Source organism: Galeopterus variegatus, unplaced genomic scaffold (assembly GCF_000696425.1).
Source record: "Galeopterus variegatus unplaced genomic scaffold, G_variegatus-3.0.2 Scaffold1103, whole genome shotgun sequence".
NCBI classification, from domain to species: Eukaryota; Metazoa; Chordata; class Mammalia; order Dermoptera; family Cynocephalidae; genus Galeopterus; species Galeopterus variegatus.
In genome coordinates, this window is record NW_007727214.1 from 100,790 (window position 1) to 117,567 (window position 16,778).

General features: G+C 40.0%; 1 protein-coding gene across 1 annotated transcript in view; it reads right to left on the reverse strand.

Annotated features, from left to right (window-relative positions):
• The window catches only part of RGS22 (regulator of G-protein signaling 22), a 121,611-nt gene that overhangs the window by 100,280 nt on the left and 4,553 nt on the right, over positions 1–16,778 (reverse strand). The gene's annotated exons all lie outside the window — the stretch shown is intronic.

Here is a 16,778-nt window from a genome sequence, read left to right on the forward strand (position 1 = left end):
GGAGGGCCCATACCCAGCTATCCTATGCACTCCCACCGCTGCCAAACTTGCGCTTCCAGACAACCAAGTAACCCCATGGATCCACATTTCTAGGTTAAAACCCTGCCTCCCGACTTCACCAATGGATCCCGCGGAACCTACGCGTGACCTACAAGTTCAGGACACACCCCTTCAAGAAACTAGCACCTTTGCCTGCACCCGTCACCCCTCTAACCCCCTCAAACTCCATTTATCCCGACTCCCAAGTCTCCCTCCACTACAGGAACAATGACCACTCCTGTTAACGTTATCCTGTTTCTCTTACTGTACCTAGTAGGTGCCTCTAAATCCTCGTACGTTTGGCGGTTCACAGTGCGAGAAACTTATACAAGGTAAAACCACCAAACAACTCTCTTCCACGGCGGACTATTCTCCAGCTGGATGCCAAAAGCCCATTACCATCCCCCTCACAGGGAGTAAACTAACCTCTCAAGCCTCCTACCCATATCTATGTTTTATCTTTGACCAAACCCGAGATTATTGCCGCCAGTGGCCAGATTATGGGGGATGCCCATACTGGTCATGCTGGTATCATGACCCAAAGGTGCCTCTACACAACCAAATATTTCGGCGGTCCCTAGACAGCACGTTCAGCCTTCAGGTTAACGATCCCTGGAACTCTAGGTGGGCTGGGGTGGTTATTGGGTCTTTCTACTGCAGTGCCTCCGTCGGTTCTCACCCTTGCGGACAATTTGAAATCTCCCGCACATATGTCCCCATAAAAAATCACGCTTCCTTATCTGCTGTACATACTCACATTTCTCAGCAAGAAGAAACCCTTTCCTCAAAAATAAACACCGCCAACCAGCCCTCTCCCATTTACACCTGGCAACAAATTATTTCTGAAACCGTTATCTTCCTTAACCAGACTTTCTTCAACTCTACCCCTCCTAACAATTGCTTCCTTTGCGCATCTTTGCTGCGCCCACTTCTGGCCGCTGTCCCTGTAAACATTACCTCACTCCCCGCAAATTCTTCCTCTATACCCCTCAGCCTTCCCGATGTTCCTCTATGGGACCCCGATAACACCCCCAACCACACTTTGGTGTCCTATCACTGTTTTCTGGGATCATCAACCCCCTCACCCCATTCTTCATTCCATTGCACTAAAAATTCCACCATCACAAGCCACACAACATCCCCACCAGGCACCTTTTTCTGGTGTAACGGAACCCTTTCCACTTTTATCTTTCCTAATACCTCCATCCCCTGCTACCTAGTTACTGTCGTTCCCCAACTAACTTTCTATTCCCACGCAGAGCTTTTCCACCTTTTCCATCCACCCCCAAGACACTGTCGAGCCGCCTTTCTCCCAGTCCTAGTGGGAATGTCCTTAACAACATCAATTGTTGCAACTGGCCTTTCGGGAGGGGCCTTGGGACATACTCTATGGGTGGTAAAAGACGTTAATAACAAACTACAAAAAGCCCTCACCTCCACAGCTGAATCTCTATCTGCCTTACAAAGACAAATCACCTCCCTAGCTAAAGTTACCTTACAAAACCACCGAGCACTAGACCTCCTCACAGCAGAAAAGGGCGGCACTTGCATCTTCCTCCGGGAAGAAAGTTGCTATTATATCAATGAGTCGGGGCTAGTAGAAACCAATATTGTCAAACTCACCAACCTAGCATCAGACCTCTGAGCCAACCGCCCTGATCCTTTCTCCTCTTTTTTACAAGGCTCACTTCTCACCTGGATATGGCCAATATTAGGACCCGTTACTATAATACTCATAGCCTGTCTTTTTTTACCCTGCATTATAAAGTTCATCCAGTCTCAAGTTGGTAAAATCTCTAACCAGACTCTCAACCAGCTTTTACTCAGGAATTACCAACTACTGGCCACAGAGGACCCTGCCCGCTCTTCACTGGATCGGCTAACCCACTGTTAAATGGATCTACATCATCAATGGTCCCTGTTCCTGGAGGTTTTGGCCGCGGACGCCTGGATGCTCTCCCCTACGGCTTCCTACACACACTGGACTCAACAAATACCTGACCTGTGGCTTCAAGGAACATTTCTAGAATTCTCCCCCCTCGAAATTATATTCTACTCTCCCTTGGGGCCTAATAAAGGGTCTCCTATCTCCTCCCAATTCCTCTTCCCCCACTATGCCCCCCTCCAGCAGGAAGTAGCTCGAAGATTACGACAACCCATTCCCACAACAGAGGAAAAAGGGAGGAATGTAGGGATACCGTGGACACTTAAGCGAGGGGGGAAGGGGAAAGGCACTCCCTGGCAATATGGCGCCCTTCCGGGTTCTTCTCCGCAGTAAAAGCCTGCCGGCGCCAAAACCTCAACCAGTCACAGGTCAAGACTCACCTCCCGCCCAGCCCCGTCCAATCAGCTACTGCCCAGTCCACCCCCTATTCAAACCCGGAATGCAGCTCCCTATAAATATATGCGCAGTCCTTGAATAAAGCGGAACTTCTCTGGTGAACCGTCAGCCCAGGTCTCGTGTGTCTCTTTCATCTGTGCCTCCTTCACAAACAAACAAACAAACAAAAGAATTCCTAGTGATTCCAAGTCAGAAGGGTGACAGAAAAACTGGAAACATTCTGAAGAATCACACCCAGATACTGAAGGAAATTAAAAATTCAGAATTCAGTCTGGATAATAAAAACTCAAAAGCAAATGTACAGAGCTAGTGCAATACAGTTTTCTTCTGAAACATAATTTCTCTCTAGTTCCCTCCTTTCTACTAAAGATATTTATGACAAGACTAATTCACTTACAAAATAAGTTTAGTCTCTGGCCTGACTGTATGCAAAAAGTTCAGCAAGAAGACTAATTTATGACATAGGCTCTTTTAAAATTGGCTTTGCTGGGACTTTTATATGGAATCTCAGATTAGACCTTTAAAAGCCTCTCAATGCTTGGAAATCCAATCCAAAAACTTGACTCAGTCTCAGACTGTACCTCTATGAGCTCAGTGAACTGCTCTCTTCTGGAGGTCTCTAAAATATCTTGAGGTTCCTGGGCCTGTCAGAAAGTAACATTTACTTAGCACAAGGCCAGGAACCTTGTAAGGGTGTAGACATGGTACCAGGCCAGTCTTTCCAAGGGACTTTTTACTGGTTTCATAAAAGTCAACTTCAATCCCTCAAAAAAAAGCAGTCTAGTTGTATCTGAAAATATTACATTACAGCCATTCTGGTGGGTGTAAAGTGGTATCTCGCTGTAGTTTCGACTGCATTTCCCTATGACTAAAGATGTTGAGCATCTTTTCACATGCTTATTGTACATCTGAATATCTTCTTTGTAAAAATGTCTATTCAGATCCACTGCACATTTGTTAATTGGGTTACATCTTTTTTTTTGTTGAGTTGTAAGAGTTCCTTATATAGTCTAGATACAAGTCCTTATCAGATAAATAATTTGCAAATATTTTCTCCCATTCTGTGGTTTACTTTTTACTTTCTTTGTAGTGTCCCCTTCAGGGCATAAAAGTTTTACACTTTATCTACTTTTTCCTTTTCTCGCTTGTGCTTTTGGTGTTGTATCTAAAAAACGAATGTCTAATCCAAGGTTAAGAAGATTTATGTTATCTTCTTAAACATGATGTATTATCTATTTTTTGCATTGTTGGATTCAATTTGATTACTTTTTGAGGATTTTTCTGCCTATGTTCACAAGGGATATTAATTTGTAGGTTTTTCTTTTCCTTGAAATTTTTAAATTAGTGTTATCATGGTAATGCTAGCTAGCATCATAAAATGAACTGGAAATTGATCCCTCTTCTTTCGTTTTTGGAAAAGTTTTCATAAATTTGGTATTACTTCATCTCTAAATGTTGACAGACTTCACCAGTAAAGCCATCTGGACCTGGAGTTACCTTTGTGGGAATACATTAAACTATGAATCCAATTTCTTTAATAGATACAGGGCTATTCAGATTATCTATATCCTTTTGTGTGAGCATTGGTAATTTCTGTCTTTCAAGGAATATGACTATTTCATTTAAATTTGTTGAGTTTTTAGACATAGTTGTTTGTAAAATTCCCTTTTTTTCCTTTGAATGTCTGTAGGATCTATAATGACATATCCTCTTTCATTTCAGATACTGATCATTTATGTATTCTGTTTTTTTCTTCATCAGTCTAGCTAAAAATCTCATAAATTTCATTGATTTTTTCCAAACAAGCCTTTATTTTAATTGATTTTTCTCCCATGTTTTTCTTTTTTTAAAATTTATTTATTATTATAATTTATCAATATACAATACAGTTGATTTTCATGGCCCTTTACCCATTTCTTTCCCCCCTCCCACCCATCAACATCATATCTGTTAACTTGTCTTAAAAAATTCAAGGAATTGCTGTGATCATTGTGCCTTCTTTCCTGCCTCACCATTTCTTTGTATATTTATTTATTTATTTTTAGCTCCCACAAATAAGTGAGAACATGTGGTATTTCTCTTTCTGTGCCTAACTTATTTCACTTAATATAATTTTTTCTAAATCCATCCATGTTGCTGCAAATGGTAGTATTTCATTCTTTTTTAATAGAAAAGTAGAATTCCATTGTGTAGATATACCACAGTTTCCTTATCCACTCATCTGATGATGGATATTTAGGCTGGTTCCAACTCTTAACTATTGTAAATACTGCTGCAATAAACATGGCAGTACAGGTATCTCTTCAACTTGATGATTTCCATTCCTCTGGGTATATTCCCAGCACTGGAAAAGCTGGGTCATATGGTAGATCTATCTGTAATTGTTTGAGGAACCTCCAAACAATTTTCCATAAAGGCTGCACCATTTTGCAGTCTCACCAACAGTGTAGGAGGGTTCCTTTTTCTCCGCAACCACACAAGCATTTATCATTATCAGTCTTTTGGATATTACCCATCCTAACGAGTGAGATGGTATTTCAGTGTGGTTTTGATTTGTATTTCCTGAATGATGAGTAATGCTGAGCATTTTTTCATGTGTCTGTTGGCCATTCCTTTATTTTCCTTTGAGAAATGCCTATTCAGCTCCTTTGCCCATTTTTTAAATGGGTTACTTGTTTTTTGCTGTTTGAAAAAGTTGTTTGAGTTTCTTGTATATTCTGGATATTACTCCTTTGACAGATGTATATTTTGCGAATATTTCCTCCCACTTTGTTGGTTGTCTTTTCACTGTTAATTGTTTGTTTTTGTTTTGTTTTTGCTGTGCAGAAGCTTTCTAGTTTGATATAATCCCATTTGTTTATTTTTCCGTTGGTTGCTTGTGCTTTTGGGGTCATATTCATGAAGTCTGTACCCAATCCTACTTCCTGGAGTGTTTCCCCTATGTTTTATTTAAGGACTTTTATTGTCTCAGGATGTATATTTAATTCTTTAATCCATTTTGAGTTGGTTTTGGTATATGGTGAGAGGCACAGGTCTAGTTTCTTCTCCTGCATATGGATATCCAGTTTTCCCAGCACCATTTGCTACAGAGGCAGTCTCTTCCCCATTATGTAGGCTTTGTCAAAGATCAGATGGCTCTAGGTGTATGGGTTGATTTCTGGATTCTCTATTGTATTCCATTGATCTGTGTGTCTGTTTTTATGACAGTACCATGCTGTTTTGGTTATTAGAGCTTTGTTGTATAGTTTAAAGTCAGGTAGTGTTATGCCTCCACCTTTATTTTTATTGCTCGGAATTGCTTTGGCTATGCATGGTCTTTGGTTATTCCATGTAAATGTTAGGATAATTTTTTCCATTTCAGAGAAAAATGTCATTGGAATATTGATGGGGATTGCACTGAGTCTGTAGATCACTTTGGGTCGTATGGACATTTTCACAATGTTAATTCTTCTGATCCAAGAACATGGGATATCTTTCCATCTTCTTGTTAATTTCTCTCAACAGTGGTTTGTAGTTCTCACTGTAGATATTTTTCACATCCTTGGTTAACTTACGTCCTAATTATTTTATTTTTTTTGGTGGCTGTTGTAAATGGGCTAGCTTTCTTGATTATTATTATTATTATTATTTTTGTCTTTTTGTCTTTTTCCGTGTCCGGCAATGGATCGCAACCCTCAGTGTTGCCCCCGTACCGGACCGGGGACCGGCAACGGGATTGCAAGCCTCGGTGTTGCTCCCGCGCCTCGCTCAGCCAGTGAGCGGGAACCGGTCTGTACGTGGGATCCGAACCCTCGGGCGGGAGTGCCACCGCGCTTCCCAAGCGGGGCACTTATCCAGTGCGCCACCGGGCCGGCCCCTTGATTTCTTTTTATGCATGTTCATTGTTGGAGTATAGAAATGTTACTGATTTTTGTCTTTTGATTTTGTATCCTGCAACTTTGCTGAAATTATTTATCAACTCTAAGAGGTTTTTTTGTAGAGGCTTTAGGCTGTTCAATATATAGGATAATGTCATCTGCAAACAAGGACAGTTTGACTTCATCTTTTCCGATCTGGACGCCCTTTATTTCCTTCTCTTCTCTGACTGCTCTGGCTAGTACTTCCAACACTATGTTGAATAGGAGTGGTGAGAGTGGACATCCTTGTCTAGCTCCTGTTCTTAAGGGAAACGCTTTCAGCTTTCCCCCCTTCAGGATGATATTGGCAGTGGGCTTGTCACATATAACTTTAATTATGTTGAGATACTTTCCATCTATACCTAGCTTGTAGAGAGTATCATGAACGAATGCTGAATTTTGTCAAATGCTTTTTTTCAGCGTCTATAGAGATGATCATATGGTCTTTGTCTTTGATTTTATGGATGTGGTGTATCACATTTACTGATTTGCATGTAGTGAACCAACCTTGCATCCCGGAGATGAATCCCACTTGATCATGGTGTATAATTTTGTGTATGTGTTGCTGTATTCTGTTAACTAGTATTTTTTTTTTTTGTCCTTTTTGAGACCAGCTGCACCGCGCTCAGCCAGTGAGCGCTGTGAGCGCACCGGTCATCCCCATATAGGATCTGAACCCGTGGCAGGAGCGCCGCTGCGCTCCCAGCGCCGCACTCTCCCGAGTGCACCATGGGCTCGGCCCAGTTAGCTAGTATTTTATTGAGGATTTTTGCATCTATATTCATCAAGGATATTGACCTGGAGTTTTCTTTTATTGTTGTATCTTCGTCTGGTTTTGGTATCAGGATGATGTTTGCTTCACAGAAAGAGTTGGGAGAATTGCCTCTGTTGGAATCTTTTGGAATAGTTTGTAGAGAACTGGTTTCAATTCCTCTTTGAAGGTTTGGTAGAATTCTGCAGTGAACACATCCAGTCCTGAGCCTTTCTTTGTTGGGAGCCTTCTGATAACAGCTTCAATCTCTTCTGTTGTTACTGATCTGTTAAGATTTTCTATATCTTCTTGGTTCAGTTTTGGTAGTTTGTGTGTATCCAGAAATTTATCCATTTCCTCCAGATTTTCAAAATTGTTGGCATATAGTTGTTTGTAGTAGTCTCTAATGATTTCTTGTATTTCTGAGGTATCAGTTGTAATATCGTTTTCATTTCTAATTTTTGTTATTTGGATCGTCTCTCTCTTTTTTTTTAGTTAGCCTTGCTAATGGTTTGTCAATTCATCTTTTCAAAAACCCAACTTTTTTGAGCTGGCCTGTGGCTCACTCAGGAGAGTGCGGTGCTGATAACACCAAGGCCACGGGTTCGGATCCCATATAGGGATGGCTGGTTTGCTCACTAGGTGAGCGTGGTGCTGACAACATCAAGTCAAGGGTTAAGATCCCCTTACTGGTCATCTTTTTAAAAAAAAAAAAAAAACTAACTTTTTGATTCATTGATCTTTTTAAGATTTTGGGGGGTTTCTATTTCATTAAGTCCTGCTCCTATCTTAATTATTTCTTTCCATCTGCTAACTTTGGGTTTGGATTGTTCCTGTTTTCCCAACTCTTTAAGGTGAAGTGTTAGGTTGTTTACTTGCCATCTTTCCATTCTTCTGAAGTGAGCATTTAATGCAATAAATTTCCCCCTTAGTGTTGCTTTTGCAGTATCCCACAGGTTTTGGTATGATGTATCATTATTTTCATTAGTTTCAATAAATTTTTTGATTTCCTGTTTAATTTCTTCTTGGACCCATATGTCATTAAGTAGAATGCTGTTCAATTTCCATGTGTTTGTATATCAATAAATTTTTTGATTTCCTGTTTAATTTCTTCTTGGACCCATATGTCATTAAGTAGAATGCTGTTCAATTTCCACATGTTTGTATAGGTTCCAGAGTTTCATATGCTATTGATTTCTAATTTTAATCCATTGTGATCTGAAAAAATAAATGGAATAATTACAATTTTTTTGAATTTGTTGAGACTTGATACGTGACCTAACATTTGATCTATCCTGGAGAATGTTCCATGTGCTGATGAGAAGAAAGAATATTCTGAAGTTGTTGGATAGAATGTTCTGTAGATCTGCCAAGTCCAATTGGTCTAAAGTATTGTTTACATCTTGTATTTCTCTGTTGATTCTTTGCCTAGATGATCTGTCCAAATATTGAGAGTGGGGTGTTCAGGTCCCCTGCTATTATGATACTAGTGTCTATCTCATTCTCTAGGTCTAATAGAGTTTGCTTTATAAATCTGGCTGCTCCAACATGGGGTGTGTATATATTTATGATTGTTATGTCTTCTTGGTGGATAAATCCTTTTATCATTGCATAGTGGCCTTCTTTATCTCTTTTTATGGTTTTTGGTTTAAAGTCTATTTTATCTGATATAAGAATAGCAATTCCAGCTCGTTTTTCATTTCTATTTTCATGGTATATCTTTTTCCATCCTTTCACTCTTAATCTATGTGTGACTTTACAGGTGTGTTGAGTCTCTTGAAGGCAGCATATAGTTGGGGCCAACTTTTTAATCCAGGCAGACAGTCTGTGTCTTTTGATTGGGGAATTTAATCCTTTTACATTAAGAGTTGTTATTGAATGGTGTTGATTTACTCCTAGCATTTTGTTGATTTTTGTTTGGATGTCTTAAGTATCTTTTGTTCCTTTCTTTCTGATTTACTGTTTGTCTTCTGTATTTGTTGGTTTCTTGGGGTGGCAGACAAACTTTTCTTCTTTACTGTTAGCATCTTTATTTTACTAGTAGGTTTTGTTTTTTCTTGAGTATTTATGGCAGTGGTGGTTGTTTTTCAGGTACCAAATCCAGTATACCCTTGAAAATTTCTTGTAAGGCTGGTTGCATGGTAGTGAGCTCCTGCAGTTTTTGTTTGTCTACGAAATATATTATTTGTCCTTCATTTCAGAAAGATAGCCCTCGGGCTGGCCCGGTGGCGCACTGTGCTGGTGCGCTGCTTGGGAAGCACGGCGGCGCTCCCGTCGAGGGTTCGGATCCCACATACAGACCGGTTCCCGCTCACTGGCTGAGCAAGGCACGGGGGCAACACCGAGGGTTGCGATCCCATTGCTGGTCCTGGTCCGGTGCGGGGGTGACACTGAGCGTTGCGAACTGTTGCCGGACACCGAAAAAGACAAAAAAAAAAAAAAGAAAAGAAAGAAAGATAGCCCTGCTGGGTAAAGTATCGTTGCCTGGCAATTTTTGTCTTTTAGTATTTTGAATATATCATCCCATTCTTTTCTGGCTTTTAGTGTTTCTGATGAAAAGTCTGATGTTAGTCTGATTGGGGCTCTCTTATAGGTGACCTGACACTTCTCTCTTGCAGCATTTAAGATTCTCTCTTTGTCTTTGAGTTTTGCCAATTTGACTACAACATGTCATGGAGAGGACCTTTTTGGGTTGAATATGTTTAGGGATCTTTGAACCTCTTGAATCTGAAGATCTGTGTCTTTCCCTATACCTGGGAAGTTTTCTGCCATTTTTTCGTTGAATATGTTTTCAATTTTCCTTTTTCCTCCCCTTCTGGAATACCCATGATTCAGATATTTGAGCGCTTAAGGTTGTCTGTTATCTCTCTTAGATTTTCTTCAATTCTTTAAACTCTTTTTTCTTTTTTTTGTCCACCTGTGTTTGTCTCATGACCGGTAACGGGATTGCAACCCTCAGTGTCGCGCCCGCACTGCGCTCAACCAGTGAGCGGACCAGTCTCTATATGGGATCCGAACCCTCGGCGGGAGCGCCGCCATGCTCCCAAGTGCCGCACTCTACCGAGTGCGCCACTGGGCCGGCCCTCAAACAGCCCATCTTCAAGGTCAGAAATTCTCTCTTCTGCTTGTTCTAGCCTGCTGGTTAAACCCTCTGTTGTGTTTTTTATTTCCTTGAATGAATTCTTCAGCTCTGAAAGCTCTGCTACATTCTTTTTCAGGACATTGATTTCTTTGTACATTTCTTTTTTCAGGTCCTGTATACTTTTTTCATTTCATTGTGTTGTCAGAGTTTTCTTGTATCTCATTTAGCTTCCTTAGAACTGTTCCTCAAAATTCCTTGTCAGTAATTTCAAGGACTTCCTGTTCTATAGGATCTAGAGCTTAAGAGTTATTATTACACTTTGGTGGTGGTGTACTTTCTTGATTTTTCATATTTCTGGTATCTTTCCTTTGGCATTTAGTCATTGTGGCGGGGATTTCACAGTCCACTCATTAGACCCTAGTGTCTGGCTAGGATCCCGCAGGGACTGCCAATTTGGCATGGCTGCCTCAGTGCCTGTGGGCGGGAAGCTCAGGCCTCTCTGGGCCACAGGGACTGGCCTGGGCTGGGTGTCCTGCAGTGGTGCCTACCTGTTCCTGTGTGGTTTGCTTGGGGCCCTGTGGGCCCAGCGGCTCTCAAGCCTCTCTTGGTGGCGCTCACTGGCCTGGGCTAGCAGTCCTGCGGTGGCCCCTATCTGCTCCAGCGCAGGTGGTGCAGTGCATGTGGGCCCAACAGCACTTGGGCCACTCTGGGCAGCACGCACTGGCCTGGGCTGGGAGTCCTGCAGTGGCACCTACCTGCTCTGGCATGAATGGCTCAGGATGTGTGGGTCTGGCGGCTCTTGGGCCTCTCTGGGCAGCATGCACTGGCCAGGGCTGAGAGTCCTGTGGTGGCACCTACCTGCTCCTGTGTTTTTCTATCTTCAATTTCATTAATGCTCTTCTTTATTTCTTTAGTTTTGGTTTAATTTAAGTTTATTTTTCTAGTTCCCTATGGTGGAAAGTGGGTCATAGATTTGGGACATTTAGTCTATTCTATTATAAGTACTTAATCTATTAATTTTCCTGTAAGGACTAATATAGCTAATCCCACTAATTTTGATATGCTGTGTTTTAATTTTTATTCAACTTACCATAATTTTTAATTTCTCTTGGGACTTACTCTTTGATCTATGAGTTATTTAAAAGTGTATTGTTTAATTAATTAAATATTTGGGGATTTTCCAGATAATTTACTGTTTCTGATTTATAGTTTAATTCTGCTATGGTCAGAGAACAAATTTTGCATAATATCAAATCTTTTAAATTTTTTGAAATTTGTTTTATGGCCCAGAATATGGTCAATTTTGGTAAGTATTCTAAGTGTACTTATAAAACAAATTGTATGCTGCTGATGTGGGGTAAAGTGGTCTATAAACATCAATTAGATTGACTTGGTTGCTAATGTTATTCACAACTTCTATATCCTTACCAACCTATCTTTTCTATCAATACTTAGAGAGCTCTGTTTAAGTCTCCAACTATAATTATGGATTTGTATATTTCCCCTTTCAGTTCTTTTTTTTTTTTTGTCTTTTTCCGTGTCCGGCAACGGATCGCAACCCTCAGTGTTGCCCCCGTACTGGACCGGGACCGGCAACGGGATCGCAACCCTTGGTGTTGCCCCCGCGCCTCGCTCAGCCAGTGAGCGGGAACCGGTCTGTATGTGGGATCCGAACCCTCGGCGGGAGCGCCACCGCACCTCCCAAGCAGCACACCAGCGCAGTGCGCCACCGGGCCGGCCCATTCCCCTTTCAGTTCTATCAGCTTTTGAATCATGTATTCTTTATTTATTTATTTATTTATTTATTTTTGTCCTTTTCAGACCGGCCGCACCGCGCTCAGCCAGTGAGCACTGTGAGCGCACCGGTCATCCCTATATAGGATCCGAACCCGCGGCGGGAGCACTCCCGCGCTCCCAGCACCGCACTCTCCCGAGTGCGCACGGGCTCGGCCCTGAATCATGTATTCTGAAGCTCTGTTGTTAGGTGCATACATATTATGGATTGATATGCTTTCCTGGTGAATTGACCCCTTTATCACTATGTAATGTCCCTTATTATCCACAGTAAGATTCCTTCTTCTGAAGGCTACTTTGTTTGATATTAATATAGCCACTCCAGCTTCCTTAAATTAGAAATTATATGGCATATCTTTTCTATCCTTTTTACTTTTAACTTATTTATGTCTGATATTTAAGGTTGGTTTCTTGTAGACAGCAAGTAGTTATATCCAACTTTTTTATCCTGCCTGACTCTGATGTTTAACTGGGGAGTGTAGGTCATTTAAATTTCATGTAAGTATTGATATGTATATGTATAACTTATGTGCTACTAATTATTGATGTGGGTTGTTTAAAAATCTACCATTTTGCTAGTTGTTATCTGTGTCCCACATATTCTTTGTTCCTTTCTTCCTCATTTTCTGTCTGTTTTAGTACTTTATTCCTTTTTATTTCCATTATTGTTATATTATTTGTACCTCTTTTAAAAAACTTTTAAATTGTTGCCCTCATTTTTATAATAGATATATTTATTTAATCAGAGTCTACCTTCAAATATACCAAATAAGATCACACAAATAAGATGACACAGAAACTTATGTCAAAACATATAACTCGAGTTAAGAAGCTCCTCAACAGCTTTTGTTTAACAATAAGGAAAGGTTACAAAGGCCTCCATGAAATAAAAAAATTTCTATTCACAGAAGGAAGCAAATAAGCCAATAAATATCACTGTCACACTTATTAAAAAAAACTTTTTAACAAGCAATTTATATAGTGGTATATATTTCAGAAAATATTTCCTTGTGTTTTCTGGCTTCAAAACTATGCTGTAACATAGTCATCACTATTACCATTTAATTTGATGGATGTTAACAGGAAAGATAGAAATATATTTGAATTTAGCAAAAAAAGAATTGAACAATTGTCAGGCTGGAGTAGATCTATGTCTTAAGAGTTGGACATATTTTAACTAGTTCTATCAAACATTTAACATCAATGAAACATAGTATTGTTGTAGTATGATGTCACCAAGATGGTGGAATAGACAATCCTGGTATCACTCCCTCCCACAACTGATTGACTTACAACTATTAAAACACAAAAACTGCCATCCTGTAATCACTGTAACTTGGGGGAAAAGGAGGAGATACTTGTTGAGTATGTGAAGACATGGAAAACCACAGCAAGCAGGAGGAGAAATTACGCTAATCAGACCCAGCCCCAATGGCTCATTGAGCAACTACCTAAAGACAGCAAAACTGCAGCAACACACTTTGCACAAAGCTACTTGGAGTCTGCAGGGGAGAAGGGTGCCATGACCACTGGCAAAAAATAACACAAAAACCACTTCAGAGTGCACCATCCCATTTCCCAGGCCTGAAGGCTGCTCGTAAGCTTCCCCTGTCCCCACAAAGAAGGGAGGGACCACAGCTGACAGGAAGAGCAAATCACCCAGAGGTCAGTGATTCTTTCCCCACAGAAAACATTTGCAGTGGTCGGGGGCTAGGGAGACAATCCACCAGCAGCAATCAGGGAGCAACACAGGCAGCTGATCTGCCTTCCACCTGGCACAGGCACATAGTGGAGACTGGTGAATGTGATAGAACTACAGGAGGCACAGTATGCAGGAAAGACTCAGTCCTGGGCCAGAATTTTCTCCAGGGCAGTGACATTTGTGGTGAACCCACATGACTTGCAAGTGATTAAAAGGTCGACATTTATTTATTTATTTATTTTTGTCTTTTTCCATGTCTGGCAACGGATCGCAACCCTCAGTGTCGCCCCCGTACCGGACCGGGACTGGCAGTGGGATCGCAACCCTCGGTGTTGCTCCCGCGCCTTGCTCAGCCAGTGAGCGGGAACCGGTCTGTATGTGGGATCCGAACCCTCGGGCGGGAGCGCCGCCGCGCTTCTCAAGCGGCGCACTATCCAGTGCGCCACCGGGCCGGCCCAAAAGGTCGACATTTAGAATCAAGTCAACACAAAAAGTTTTTCCCAGTCTGAGAAACAACAGTAAGGCAACAATTTAGTTCAGGCACAGAGTTCAAGCTGTAGTCCCTGCAGGAAGTTTCCTCCAATCCAGTAATTAACCAAAGGGCAGAAAATTAGTTCCAGTAAAATTTTAAGAGGCAGTGGTTGGTAGTAATCCACCACAGAATGGGAAGAAAAAAAAAAAATCACAGACCAGAGACCAAGTTCTGACATTGAACAGTAAAGGTCTAATACCACCAAAGAATACCTATAAAACCTGAAAGAGATAGCTTTTTCCTCAACTGCCCAGGCTGCAACATAAAGACACAAAGAATAAGAAAGAACAGAGAAATATGACACGAACAAAAGAAACCAACTAGGTGCCAGAATCTGACCCAGAAGAACAGCAGATTTATGAAATGTCTGACAGAGAATTCAGAATAATCTTCTTAAAGATGTTCAGGGAATCACAAGAAAATACAGGTAAAAAATTAAATATTTGGAAAACTATCCAAGAGCAGAACAAAAAACTTAACAAAAAATAGAATCAATTTTAAAAAACAAAATAGAAATTCTAGAAATAAAGAATACATGATCTGAACTGAAAAACTGGATAGAAAGCTCCAACAGCACATGTGATCTAAAGGAAGAATCAGCAAGCTTGAAGACAAAACAAAAAAGAAAAATAATAACAAAAAAAGAAAAAGAACTGCAGCAACTGTGGGACTCCTTTAAGTGAAATAACCTCCACATAATTGGCATACCTGAAGGAGGCTATAAAGGAAGAGACCTAGAAAGCATATTTAAAGAAATAATGGCTGAATATTTCCCAGGTATGGAGAAATGACAGCATCCAGATACAGGAAGCGCAGAAGTCACCAATCAAATTCAATCCAAAGAGGCACAACCCAAGAACATCATAATCAAATTATCAAAAACCAAAGACATAGAATACTGAAAGCAGCAAGAGAAAAGAAACACATGACATTCAACAGAGCCCCAATATAGCTCTCAGCAGATTTCTCAGTAGAAAGCCCATAGGCCAAGATAGAGTGGGATGATATAGTCAAAGTACTAAAGAAAAGACTGTCAACCATGAATTCTGTATCCAGGAAAACTAACCTTCAAATATTAAGAAGAAATATAGTCTTTCTCAAACAAACAAAAGCTAAGGGAATTCATCAACATTAGACCTCCCTTATAAGAAATGTTAAAGGGAACTCTTCAAGCTGAAAGAAGATGACGCTAAATTGTAACAAGAAAACATCTGAAGGAACAAAACTCACTAGTAAAGTAAGTAAATACAATCTCAGAATACTCCAATGTTATATGGGTGGTGAATGAACTACTTTTATCCTTACTATGTAGACTAAAGGACAAATTCAACAAGATAATAAACTTAACAATTATATAAGAGATAAGCAATATTAAAAGTTGTAACTTGAAACAACAAACTGTCAAAAAGTAGGGGAGAATGATGTCAAAGCGTAGAGTTGGCCTTGGTTTTTTCTTTCTTTTTAGTGTTCAAAGTTATGTTTAAAATAATCTGTTAGAATATATTTTTTGTAAGCTTTATGGTAACTATAACACAAAAACCTATAATACACATACTAATCAAAATATAGTACTAGAGAAAACCACTTAATCACAAAGGGTGACAGTAAGACTGGAAAAAAGAAAAAAAGGATCTACAAAGTGCCCAGCAAAAATCCAACAAAATGGCAGTAACAAGTCTATATATATCAATAATAACTCTAAATGTTAATGGATTAAATTTCCCAATTAAAAGACAGAGAATAGCTGAATGGATTATAAAACAAGAACAAACAATATTCCGCCTACACAAAACTCATTTTACCCATAAGGATACATATGAACTGAAAGTGAAGGGATAGAAAAAGATATTCCATGCAAATGGAAATCAAAAAAGAGCAGGAGTACCTATATTTATATCAGATGAAATAGACTTCAAGCCAAGGAAAGTAAAAAAAAAAAAAAGGAAGGTCATTATATAATGATAAAGGGATCATTTCAACAAGAGGATATAACTATTCTAAATATATTTAGAATATATATATTCTAAACAACACCCAACATTAAAGCACCCAAATATACAAAATGACTATGTGAATATACCAGTGGACCTAATCAGAGAAATAAATTCCAACACAATAATGGTTGGGGACTTTCGTTACCCCACTCTCAGCAAGGGACAGATAATCCACAGAGAAAATTAACCAAGAAACATTAGATAATCTCCACTCTAGACTGATTAGACCTAACAGACATTTATAGAACATGCCATCCAACAGCTGTAGAATACACATTTTTCTCAGCAACATATGAAACATTCTCTAGAATAGACAACATGTTAGGTCACAAAACAAATTTTAAAAAATTGAAATCATACCAACTATCATCTCCAACTATGATGTAATAAAACTAGAAATCAGTAACAGAAAGGACATTGGAAACTGTACAAAAACATGGAAATCAAACAATACGACCCAGCTATCCCACTGCTGGGAATATACCCAGAGGAATGGAAATCATCAAGTCGAAGGTAGACCTGTTCCCCAATGTTCACTGCAGCACTCTTTACAATAGCCAAGAGTTGGAACCAGCCCAAATGTCCATCATCGGATGAGTGGATACGGAAAATGTGGTACATCTACACAATGGAATACTACTCAGCTA